This window comes from Nomascus leucogenys, chromosome 11 (assembly GCF_006542625.1).
Source record: "Nomascus leucogenys isolate Asia chromosome 11, Asia_NLE_v1, whole genome shotgun sequence".
In the NCBI taxonomy this organism is placed as follows: Eukaryota; Metazoa; Chordata; class Mammalia; order Primates; family Hylobatidae; genus Nomascus; species Nomascus leucogenys.
This window is the reverse complement of record NC_044391.1, coordinates 71,674,456-71,687,531: the sequence shown is the minus strand read 5'-3', so window position 1 is coordinate 71,687,531 and position 13,076 is coordinate 71,674,456. Positions and strand designations below refer to the sequence as shown.

The 13,076-nt window shown below is 41.0% G+C and overlaps 1 long non-coding RNA gene across 1 annotated transcript; it reads right to left on the bottom strand.

The window, feature by feature from the left end:
* On the bottom strand, window positions 1-1,691 carry LOC105740514. The gene is made up of 3 exons (XR_001116554.2): window positions 1,608-1,691; window positions 1,214-1,277; window positions 1-327 (listed from the first exon to the last, which is right to left on the bottom strand). It is a non-coding gene; the product is annotated as an uncharacterized LOC105740514 (long non-coding RNA).
* Between the last annotated feature and the right edge of the window lie 11,385 nt (window positions 1,692-13,076).

Here is a 13,076-nt window from a genome sequence, read left to right as displayed (position 1 = left end):
TTTGAATTGCAATTTCACTTGTTTATTTACTCAGAGATGATCACAAAAGGGTTCCCTAGAATTACTTAATGCTAGAAAAATAGCTCCCGAGAGTCAATCAAATTAACCATCCCTTCCTAACAATATAGAATCCAGCATACTTTGGTTCTCTCATTTGACATTTTGCATGATGACAGTTGCAGAATTTGACTTCTGGGCATTTTGGTTTCTCCCCAATTTAGGAGAATGCCCAGAATGCAGAAACATGAGAAGAATGAACAAAACAAAGATGACTTTATAGGTCTCCTTTGAAGAGCTTTGCTTTTCTTCCAATTGCTTTCTCCTAGACTAAAAAAAAAAAAAAAAAAAAAAAAAATTACCTCAGTAATACATTCTCGGGTAAAATATAAAAAATATAGAAGTGAATTGAGCAGAAAGTGAAAGTCTTTCTTTGCCATCCTCCAATCCCACTTCCCTCCCCAGAAGTTAAGAATCTTTCCAGACCTTTTTTCTATGTGTTTATATATGTGCATGTATATAGATGCACAAAAATACATGACCGCAAATAAGATGCGTATATTTGTTTACATAAATGGGAACATGTATACTATATATATTTTCCTATGACTTGCTTTTTTATTTACTAATATTTCTTGAATATCTCTCTGTACATATAAAGCTACCTTTTTTTAAACTACATATTATTCCGTAATATATATGAATGTACTGGGTTTGTTTAAGCAATGTCTATGGATAGACATTCAGGTTGTATGCAGGTTGGGTTTTCTGATTTGTTTGTTTTGTTGCTATTAGAAACAGTACTCCAAATTTATTCTACCTCTTTTAAGCTGATAAAAACCATCCCTAGATGTGGATTTTCTCTCTCTATTTCTGCAGCAATAAGAGTGCAGATAAGTGGGAAAGGGAGAGAATGCAATTCCTTTTCTTCCTTCTGACCACCTTCTTCCCACCTTCCACCTCCCACTGCCTTCCTGTCCACAATATACAAAAAGAGAGCTCCCTCTACTGGGAATGCCATTCTCTTCCTCCCGCTTACCTGGGTAAGTCCTTTCTTCCTGCAAATTGCACCTCACTCTATCTCCCCGGGGTCTCCAGCTCACCACCTGGGAGGTCAAGGGCCTTCCTTCATGCTCTTTTGGCCCTCTCTGTATCTGACATCATATTAAAGTTACCTATCCAGACACCTGCCCCTGAAGGGAGAGAAGGAACTCACCGTGTATCCTCAGCACCTAGCACTGGATCAGCTGCGGCAGGAGTCCAGGGGCGTATCTGGTGACCTGAAATGAAGGACCTCCAAGTGAATAGATCTTTACATAGTGTGCACTTGGTTTAATTACCATTAAATCCATGTTGAAGCCAACAGCATTAAATGATGAATCACCTGGATAACATCGGAGCCCGGACAAGGTGTGCAGACTAAGAACAGGATTTCAGAAACGTTAAAATAACACACATCACGCCAGCATTTGCAGGTCCTTTTTATGGCCTTCCCCACACTCATCACATTGGTAGGGATCACTCTGATATTGGCAGCAGGCTTCTGCCAACTGAAAAAGAGCAATACCTGTTTTGCAGGTTCTATTTTTAATTTTTATTAACATTTTTACCTGTGTCTTGCTTGATCTCTCTCAGGCAGGCTGCTCTGATACAACCGGTTTAGTTATGTCCTTTCCCTGGTGCATTTATGCCCAGAGGGAAGGCCAAGTGCACAGAAGAGGGTGGGGACAGGTCCATCTGGAGTAGCCAGTGGGTCAGACCACAGGGCTAATCCTGAAACTAGACCATCAGGTATCTTGGAGATCAGCTAGTCAGTACTGGAGAAAAGGGTGGCTTGGAAGAGATGGATCTCATTTTATGGAAAGCACAACAAACACTGGTTCCTCCCTGCCACCAGCTTGCTGCTCCCTAACTCAACCTGTAGAGAAATTCGGAAGAAAACTGGCAATCAGCCAAAACTCCCCACTCTGGCTTGTACAGCTGGACTCTGATATCCACACAGCCGCCCCAACAGTGAAAGAGAAGGAAGAGGGATGAGGAGAGGAGGTGGTGGAAGGAGTGGTGTGGACTGGTTCTTCTTCCTACCCTTCATTCTACAGAGAAGCACACTGACACCCACAGAGGTGAAGGGTCTGAGCCCCTCACTGTTGAGTTGGTGGCAGCCCTCTGAGAATTCAGCTCTCCTTCGTGCCAGTCTCCATGCTGTTCTTATGCCCTGCATGTTGAATAGGTACAGTAGTTATCGCCACACTTCTGGTATAATCTATGGCTAGGTGAGGGATCTACTAGGCCTTAAATGCCTCCTCCTCCACTTGATTTGCCAATTTCCCATATAAAATAATGGTTTTATTCATTGGTTCTTTTATAAATGCAAATACCCCTGGGAGAGGCAGCATAGCCTTAAAGGATTCATTAAATCTTTTCTGCAAAGTAGATGAACCATAGTTCATGACCTGGTCTGGCTGCTCCTACAGCTGTAAACTCCCACTGACCCAGATTCTTCCCAGCAGCCCACAGGAAGATGAGTGTGTGATGACTGGCAGATTAGCTCTTTCAGGTGGAAGACTGCCAGAGAGATGTGCCAGCACTCTCCTTGGCGGCAGAGGGTGGGAGAGCTTGCCTGGGAGTGAGGTGTATCCTCATGCTCCTAAATCACCTGTGTGTGTCCATGCCCGTTCCTTCTCTCCTCGCGGTGGATTCCTTAGGTCTTTGCCAGCTCCAAAAGCAGGGGTGCCTTCAAACCCTGACAGCTGTGCTGATCTGGTGGCCCTACCTTTAATAGCTATTTTAGGTTCCTTCTATACCTTGTGGAGTCTCCACACTTCTACTTAGTTGGAGGCGCCTAGAGTGAAAAACAATGTATATACAGTAGCCCCCATTATCTTCAGGGGTATGCCTGAAACTGCAGATAGTACAGAACTTTATACAGACTATATATTTTCCTATACATGCCTATGATAAAGTTTAATTTATACACTAGGCACAGTAAGAGATTGGCAGCAATAACTAAAAATAAAATAGAACGATTATAACAATATACTCTAATAAAATTTATGTGTATGTGGTCTCTCTTTCTTAAAATATCTTATAATACTGTCCTGCAGGTAACTGAAACCACAGAAAGCAAAACTGGATTATGGTGGGGGAACTACTGTACGGCGTATACTACAGCAGCTACAAATGCTAGGAAGATTGTTTAAAGAAGCCTGGCCCCCCTCTTCCTCTTCGAGTTCCCTTGTGAGGATGAATAAAGGAAAGTAATGCATCCAAAGCTCACTGAGCTCCTTGGGGAGAGGGGATATGAATGCCCAGATTCTGTGGTTTTACACCGGGCATTTAATAATACCACTGACAGCTAGACTTTCTCCTCCCTAACAGAATTTGATTGCATGAATCACCCAAAGGCCTTCTTTGCAAGAGAATTTTTTAAAAGCCAATGAAAGTGGAAAACATCATAGTCTTCCAATAAAGACTGACAACAGGCAAGGTTCTGCTAAAACTGGGGGAGGGGGTACATTTCCTATGGGACATGGAGAATTCTTCCTCTCTGGAAAGTCTCAAAGACCAGAGAGGTAATGGGAAACACAAAAGCGAGTTTGACTACTGAAATTTAATAAGGCCTGACATTTCTGTGCCTAATCCTCATATATATTCCATTATGGTGATTTTCAAGACACGCCACCAGAATGAGGCTGTCTTATGCATACAAAAGGGAGGCAGAAGGCAAGGGGAGGGAGGGGTTGTACTCACTATAAAAATAAGAGCAATCACAAATAATCCCAACAAAACTTTTGGAAAAACCAGTACTGATTTCCATTTCTCAAGAAATTCTCCCTTTAAATTATTCTGCCAGGCTCCAGTGAAATCCTAAATCAAGTTTTTTATAGGCTTAAAACACAAAATCCAATGTAAAACTAAACATTTTAAAAATAGGTACATGAAATGACATTGTGGAAAACCAGGAGAAAGAAAGTTTGGTAAGTCAACTCTTTCTAAAATATTTCAGCCTGCCTGGATCTCTAGACAAGGAAGGAATTCAGAACCCAGCTGCACAGCTTCTCTCTGTGGCTGGTCAGGCATTCTTCAGTGGCTCTGGTGGCAAAAAAGCTTAAAACTTGCTTCAAAAAAACAAGCAGCTCCCATTCGGGACTGTTAGAACTCTGAAAATCAGGCCTGTGTTCACACTGGCCCAATCAGTGAAAGATTACATGTCTCATATAAGGCTGCAGTACCAACTACCCTTGAATAGAATGAGTAATTTTGTGCTATTTTTGGATGGTGCAGTGCTTTAAAACAAAGTGATAAATTAAAATGGCCTCAGTAATGCAGCAAAAATGTTAAACTGTTTGAAGGCAAATGGAAAATGTGGCCTTAGTATACAAAGAAGGAGCCAGCAGATGGAAAGGTTTGGAGTCTCTCAACTGAGTTAAGAAGAATGGCAGCCAATCAGTCTGGTATTGAATTTTGGAAACTATGCTGTGCCCAGTATTGTGCCTGGGCATGAGGAATTATTAAAGAGAAATTATTATTATTTTTTGTTTCTAAGTCCCCAGTAAAATAACTCCTTGAGGGCAGGCACATCATTTGTTTTTCTATAATAAGACCTAGATTTGTGTAGCCAAGTTAACATCCCACCTTCTACAGATCAATGGCCTATTTTGGTCACTGCCAGCATCCATCAACTCTTCCCATCCCTCTTCAACTCCAAGCCCAATTTCTCCACTTTACACTTAGCCAAATCCTACATCCCACACATCCTCCAAGGTCCAGCTTACACCCCCTTTCGTTTCTTCATGATTTCAGCCTGTGCTAGTTGCTCCTTTCTCTCCTTTCCTATTGCACTCATACCACACAGGGGTTTAGATGAGCAGTGGGGAGCAGGGGACACCCCAGGAACAGCATGGGCAAAGGCAGATTGGGTGCACCTCAGTGATGCTGAGAAAGAAGAAAGGGACAAAACGGAGGGAGCAAGGAAGAACATGATAGATTCATATCTCTCCACTCGTGAGCTCCATAATATTGGGCAAATGATTTTCAAGTCCCGGAGCCTCCGGTTTCTCCACTCCCAAAGACCTCCCACAAAGGATTTTCATGAATGATCTCCTGTAGCATCTGAACCATAAATATATGAATTTGTGTTAGACTCATCTAACTTAAGTCAAAATGGCACACTGGGGTGAAGAGGGTAAGACCATGAGGCAGTAATGATCTTCATCATGTTTGGCCCAAAAGGGTGCATCTTAATAGCAAGATTTATTGAGTCCTTACTATGTGCTAGGCACAGTCCAAAGACGTGCTAATCCAATTACTCCTCACAACCATCCTGTGAGGTTGGTAGCACTATTATCCTCATTAGTTGGGGAAGCCAGGATTCCAGCCAGTCTGACCTGAGAGCCACTAGGCTTAACCAGTACAGTATACAACACAGCTCCACCCCTTGCCCTTTGAAAGGAATCCTATGGCTTGCCTTTGCATTTGCAAGTGATTTTTATTTTATTTTATTGAATAGATGATGTCGCAATGTTAAACCCAATTTTTAAAAACCAGTTTATGTATCTTTACTGTTACTTTCTGGGCCTTACTCATTTTTGCATGTCATTTCAAAAAGGACCCTGGTTTGCCTCAACTGTATATGCAAACTTAGAGGTGACGATAGCATGAAGAGCATTACCTTAACCTGGCCCTGGCTCACCACTCAGTAATAATGACATGCAGTTATAAATTAATCTTATTAAATAATAATTATTTTTGTGAATTTTTATGTATCCCAGTTCTGGTTTGTGATTTACTTTCCTAACATGAGAGAAAAAAAGTACATTTACTACTTTATGAAGGAAAACATTTATGTCAAATTATCTTTGTATCCAGGAAATACAAGCTGTCAAATGTTGGATCTGAATGATAAGAATATAGGTAATTTTCTTTTGATTACTTTTTGCTGCCCTTTTTAACATGGCACAGTGGAAAACATGTAATTCACTATATGTTTTTAAAATCCCATAAAATTACAGCATTAATTAAAATAAGACCAAACTGTACCAAACTGCCCCTGAGAAGCACTTTCTGTGGCTACAGGATCACCAGAGCATGTCCCTATACCACCTCCACTTGCAAAGACCCTTCAGTGCCTTCCTTACCATGCCTCAGGCCATAACAGAGCCAGAATGTAGGGATTCCAACATGTTGTTGGTTTGTCCAAGATTATTATCCAATGATGGTCCAAAGAACAGAATTCAGGCATCCCGATTTGCTGCTCTCTTACTTGTTAATTATATCCTAAATAAGCCTGCTTCTTGAAATTTTCTTTATAGGGATTTCATCACATGCAATTTCCTACTTTGCATTAGGTTCATGGGTTCATGGCTATAGGAACCTAAATGTGGTAATTGGGTGCAGGAGTAGCAAAAATCTGGGGTACTCTTACCTTGTTCTAGCTCCCTTACCTGTAGCAGACATTATTAATGGATCACAGAACTCCTTTGAGCTTAGGTTATCTCAAATCCTTTTCAACACAGTACTCCAGGCAGCCACCACAATAGTTGGCTTCAAGGATGAATCTATTTGTTCTCCCTGGAGATGGCATTGTCAGTGTCGACCTTTTTCTTTGTTAGTATCTGACTTCAGTTCTATGCCAATCATAGCTATGTCCTTGCACTTCTTTCTCACTCTGCTTGAGATAATATATTCTGAAAATGGTACACAGGCCAAAAGCTACTTTCATTCCAAAACAATTTCCCCAGACACAAGGGCTGAGGGAATCACAGCTAGCCCATTTACTCTGCATGTTCAGAAAACCTCAAATGACTGGCTCAAGCTCACACAGCTGGGTTCGTGATAGAACCAAGACCAGACCCCAGGCTGGCTGACTGCTTGCCCAGAGCTCTTTTCACCACTCTGCCTATCTGACTCTGGGCTTTGTCAGACAGAACAAAGAAAATGTTCTTGGGATCTGACACTTGTAAACACTTCTCCATCACCCTTGCCACGGCAGCCTGCCAAGACAGGAATCAGGCCAAATTTAGTGGGTCCTTCAGCCCAGTGACTGTAGTTGAAACAATCCCCTGATATAGAAGAGGGGAGGCCAGAGGAAAATGCACTGTTCTACAAAGAACAAAGCCTGGGATGATTCATTTCCCTGATTCCGGTGGTGGATGATTGCTGATGCCTGTCACTCATACATGGCTGTCAGCAACTTTGCATGAATTCTCATGTAGATTCTTGTCTTGAACACATAAATCCCTAGTTACTTCTTCATAGTTCTCAGACTTTCAGAGGTCCCCTGGACATACTCTTCTGGCTGTCCCTTTTGGTATTTAGCAAGATACCTTTTTTATTTTTTGTTTTTTTTTTTTTTTTTTGAGATGGAGTCTCGCCCTGTCATCCAGGCTGGAGTGCAGTGGCACGATCTTGGCTCACGGCAACCTCTGCCTCCTGGGTTCACGCCACTCTCCTGCCTCAGCCTCCCAAGTAGCTGGGAATACAGGCGCCCACCACCAAGCCTGGCTAATTTTTTTTTTTTTTTTTTTGTATTTTTAGTAGAGACAGGGTTTCACTGTGTTGGCCAAGATGGTCTCAATCTCCTGACCTCATGATCCACCCACCTCGGCCTCCCAAAGTGCTGGGATTACAGGCGTGAGCCACCACGCCCAGTCAAGAGACCTTTAAAAAGAAAAAAAATGCCAAATAGTCCGGGGGCCTTGGAAAACTAGCTTCTCTGGACCCCAACTTTAGCTTCCTTAAAAGTCAGCAATTGGACCAATTGGCCTCTAAAATCCTTCTGGCCCTAAAATCTGATGGCAAGAAGCATTTGAGGAAACCCTCTCCCCTTTTTCTGAGAAAATCCTTTTAAATATTTGAGGCTTTTATGTCTTAAATCTTGTCTGGTTACCAGTATACTAACAAGGCCAGGCTGGTCAGGTCAGGTAGGGCCCTCAGTTCATCACAGCTGGCCTTCTGCCATGCTTTGGAAACTGTTCTTGGACAGATTACTAATGATTTATTTGTTACAAAATTCAGTAAATACAAAGTAAAAGCAAATTATAGAAGCAGTATGAATATATTCTTACGAAAAATAAACAAAGCAGAATTACATAGTGTATCGTATATGTATAGACACACAAAATTATGTATACATATTACAAATATCTCATTTTTAGAGGGGTTTATTCTACATGTTTTAGTTTAGTTTTATTTTTACAGAAATGGGATCAAATGGAACATATTACTCCACAACATGCTTTTTCCATGGAACAATATCTTGGATTCTTTACCACGTTGGCCCACATAGAGTTTCTTTTTAACCGCTGCAAAGGATCCATTGTGTGAATACACCATGTTTTGTTTACTTCTTTTTGTGAACCACTCCTCCATTGATGGATATTTAGTTTGCCTGTAAAGTTTCACTACTCTAAAAATGCTGCAATAAGCTCATATTTTTGTCTACATATTTGACAGTTTCTCTAATATAGATATCTAGAAGCTAAACTGTTGGGTTTAGGAAAATGCAAATTTTACCTTTTGAAAAATTTTTGTCAAATTGTCCATCAATATGGTAGTACCAGAGGGAATACCTGTTTCTCCATATTCTTACTGATCTTTCATTGTTTTTTCATTGCTAGCTAGGCTGAGCACTTTTACACATGCTTTTTGAATGAATTGCCTATTTATACCCTTTGCTCATTTTTCAGTTAGGTTGCTCTTTTTTTTTTTTTTTTTTCTTTTTTTTAGTCCATTTGTAAGAGCATCAAAATTTTTTTAAAAATCCGTGTACTCACCATCTGGCTTCAATATATCTACTCATGGCCAATACATTCTCCCACCTACTTCTAACCCAGGCAAGGATTATTTTGAAGCAAATCCTCATTACATTATTTCATTTGTTAATATTTTACTAAGTAAATGTAAAAGACTAAAACTCTTAAAAATATCTACAATCTTATCATTGCTTAGAAAGATAATTCTCTTAATATAAATATTCAGTGTTCATATTTTCTCCATTAGCTCTTACATTTTTAAAAATAATTGCCTTGATATCACCAAATATTCAGCCAGTGTTTAAATTTTTTCCATTGCCTCATAAATCTTTTTTAAAAAATTTGTTTGAATCAAGATCTAAGGACCATAAATTTTATTCATTTGTTTTGATATGTAACAACTGTACATATTCATAGGCTACATGTGACATTTTGATACATGCATATAACATGTAATGATCAAATCAGGTTATTTAGAATATCCATCACCTCAAATATTTATCACTTCTTTGTGTTGGGAACATTGCAAATCTTCTCTTCTAGTTATTTTGAAGTATACAATAAATGATTGTTAACTATAGTCACCCTGCTGTGATATCAAAAACTAGTACTTATTCCTTCTAACTGTATTTTTTTTTCACCCATTAACCAACCTGTCTTCATCCCCTGCACCCCCAGTCTTCCAAGCCTCTGATAATCTTTCTACTCTCCACCTCCATAAGGACCACCTGTTTAGCTCCTTGACTGGCTTATTTCACTTAACATAATGACTTTCAGCTCCATCTATGTTGTTTCAAGTGACAGGATTTTATTCTTTTTTTTTGAGACACAGTCTTGCTCTGTCACCCAGACTGGAGTGCAGTGGCGCAATCTTGGCTCACTGCAACCTTTGCCTCCAGGGTCAAGCAATTCTCCTGCCTCGGCCTCCTGAGTAGCTGGGATTACAGGTGTGAGCCATTGCACCCAGCCAGGATTTTATTCTTTTTATGGCCGAATAGTATTCCGTAACAGTATTCCTGTTATCAAAAAGCTGTTATCTTTTTGATAACAGCTATTTTAACTGAAGTGAAACGATATCCCGTTGTGGTTTTGATTTGCATTTTCCTCATGATTAGTGATGTTGAGCATTTTTTTCATATACTTGTTTGCCATTTGTATTTTTTTGAGAAGTATCTATTCAGATGATTCACTCATTTTTAAAATAATATATATATCTTTGCTATTAAGTTGTTTGAGCTCCTTATATATTCTGGTTATTAACCTCTTGTCAAATGAATAGTTTGCAAATATTTTCTCTCATTCTATAGGTTGTGTCTTCACTCCACTGGTTGTTTCCTTGCTCTGCAAAAGCTTTTTAGCTTGATGTAATCCCATTTGTCTATTTTTGCTTTGGTTGCTTCTGCTTTTGAGATCTTACCCAAGAAAATCTTTGGCCAGAACAATGTCCTGTAGAGTTTCTGCAATGTTTTCTTCTAGCAGTTTCACAGTTTCAAGTCTCTCATTTAAGTCTTTAATCCATTTTGATTTGAATTTTGTCTGGTAAGAGATCTAGGTCTACTTTCATTTTTTGGCATATGGATATCCGGTTTTCCCAGCACCATTTATTGAAGCGGTCGTTCTTTCCCCAGTGAATGTTTGGTGCCTTGTTGATAGTCAGTTAGCTGTAAATATGTGAATTTATTCCTGGGTTCTCTATTCTGTTCCAGCGGTCTACGTGTCTGTCTTCATGACAATACTATGCTGTTTTGGTTTTGTAGTATGTTTTGAATTCAGGTAGTGTGATGCCTTTAGCAAGGTCCATAGATTTTAATTAGTGCCTTTTAAGTCTCTGAATTTATAGATTATTTCCCTCATTTGTTGAAGAATTCTGGTTATCTTCCCTATGGAGTTTCCCACAGACTGGACTTTCTGATTATACTCATGGTGTCATTTAACATGTTTCCATGCTCCATGTATTTCTTGCATACTTTTAGTCAGATTTAAGGCTTGATCAGACTCAGGGCTGATGTCTTGACAAGAATACTTGAAAGATTGTGTTGTACATTTCCAACAAGGCCACATAGTTCTGGCTGTCTCTTTGTGAAGTTAGCAGCCATTCGTGATTGTGTTGTTGTGGATCCACTCAAGAAACAGAAGCCATTCGTTAATTCCAATACTGGAAGTTTCATAAAAACAATCATTAAGATAAGTGACATGATTTAGCTGTGTCCCCACCCAAAATCTCATGTTGAATTGTAATCCCCATAATCCCCACGTGTCAAGGGAGTGACCAAGTGGAGGTAATTGGATCATGGGAGTGGTTTCCCCCATGCTGTTCTTGTGATAGTGAGTTATCTCGAGATCTGATGGTTTTATAAGCGTCTGGCATCTCCCCTGCTTGCACCCACTCTGTCCTGCCACCCCATGAAGAAGGTGCCTGCTTCTCTTTTGCCTTCTACTGTGATTGTAAGCATCCTGAGGCCTCCCCAGCAATGCGGAACTGTGAGTCAATTAAACCTCCTTCATTTATAAATTACCCAGTCTCAGGTATGTCTTTATTAGCAGTGTGAGAATGAACTAATACAATAAGATAAGAGAGTACCTATGAAGACATAAAGAGACTTCTGATGAGTACCCTATGTCTAAGGGAGAGTACTCAAGGAAAAGCAAACCTGGAAGGGGTGGGCTCTTCCCCAAGGCTGCGGTTCCAACATTATTGGAGTAGGCAAGTGTGTGGCCCACTAGATAGCAGTTAAGTTCACTGGGCTGTCCAGCCAGAGCCGGTCCACAGCCTCCAGGCCAGCAGGAAAGAAACCAGTGGGTGCAGGTGCGTTAAGTCTGGGAGGTGAGTCCTCATGTGTGCAATGGGTGGAGGGTCTGGTGTGCAATGCTCATGTTGGGTGGGCCCAGGGAAACAACATCCTGGGGTGCAGGCCAGCTGACACTGGAAAGCAGTTCCCAGGAGGAGTTAAGACTCCACTGCGGATGTTAATCCACATCACAAGGACTGAGGTGAGGTTCACTGGGCCTAGGCTGGGGCTCTGAGGTCACTGATGGACTGTACGTTATGGGTATGTTGCTGGGGCAGAGCACCACTGGGTGACTCACACACGCACTGTTGACAGACCATGCAGCTGGAGCAAGAAAAAACAAAGGTCAGTACCCTGGAACCAGGAAGAAAAGCCCCCTTCTCCCTGCAGTGTCCCTCCAGCGCCCTCTACCGACAAAGCTTCACATCGATCTCATTGTAAAGGAGAAATGCTTGAAGAGTCCAGTCCATTATCACAGAGCAGTTACTGAAGGGTGGATGTGGGGCTGAGAGGAAATAAATTAATAACTGGCGTAATGATCAGTGGCTAGGTTCATTATTCATTAGAGGTTGCAAAATGCTGATAATCTAATTCTATCCATTTTCCTACATTAGGTTGGAAGGCTACTAGTGGGAGAAACTTCCCACATCCCCTCTTTGGTGAGGCCCCAAGGCAAAATGTGCACAAAAACCTGGCTCCCACTCCACTGCCACCACTTTCTCTCTTCTTACCTAGTGTAGATCCTTAGGGTCTTAGTAATTTTCAAATTTACCGTATCTTTAATTCCAGATCTGATCTGAACTCTACTTCTGGCCTCTTGGCATCTCCTTTTCGCTCTGGTCCAATGCCTAACTTCAGGTTGAAACTATTTTCTTACCACCTCTTGAATCTTGACTCTGCCCATAAATTCCCTGAAGAGAATGTATGGGAAGTGGAACTTCTCATTTACATCTTATGTAATCCTCGCAAACACCTCATGAGATGGGTGTTATTGTCTGGGTTTTACAGATGGGGAACCCAACTAAGGCTTAGAGAGGTGAAGCAAGGAATAAAGAGCTGGGGTTAGAACCTGAGGCTGCTCACCTCTGAACTGTGAGAGTTGGAGGCCCAGGAGGACATGCTGCCTTCTGCAGATTCCTCTTCAGGTAACATCAAACTCACATACCTCCTGGATTCTCACCAGTTCTCTGTTTTTTCCTGAATTTCCAGGTCATTAGAAATGTTCTTCACATTGTCTCCTGCTAGCTTCACCATTGAAAACTCCCCATCTCTCTTACAGGATCACTTCCTCCAGTATCCAATCCACGTCTTTATTTTCAGGCCAGAATTTCTTCTGTAACAGTTGCCTAATACTATTTAACTGAATTTACTTCCCCACAACTTAATTGCATTTTATTTTCTCTTGTCTCAGATTACTGGGACAGACACCTAAATCCTCTCTAGTTCTGAAGATACAGTTTTTACCTCCTCCATCATCTGCTCTCCTGTACTCTCCCTACACAGAGAAGGGAATGAGAATAGAGGTGAGAACTTCTCT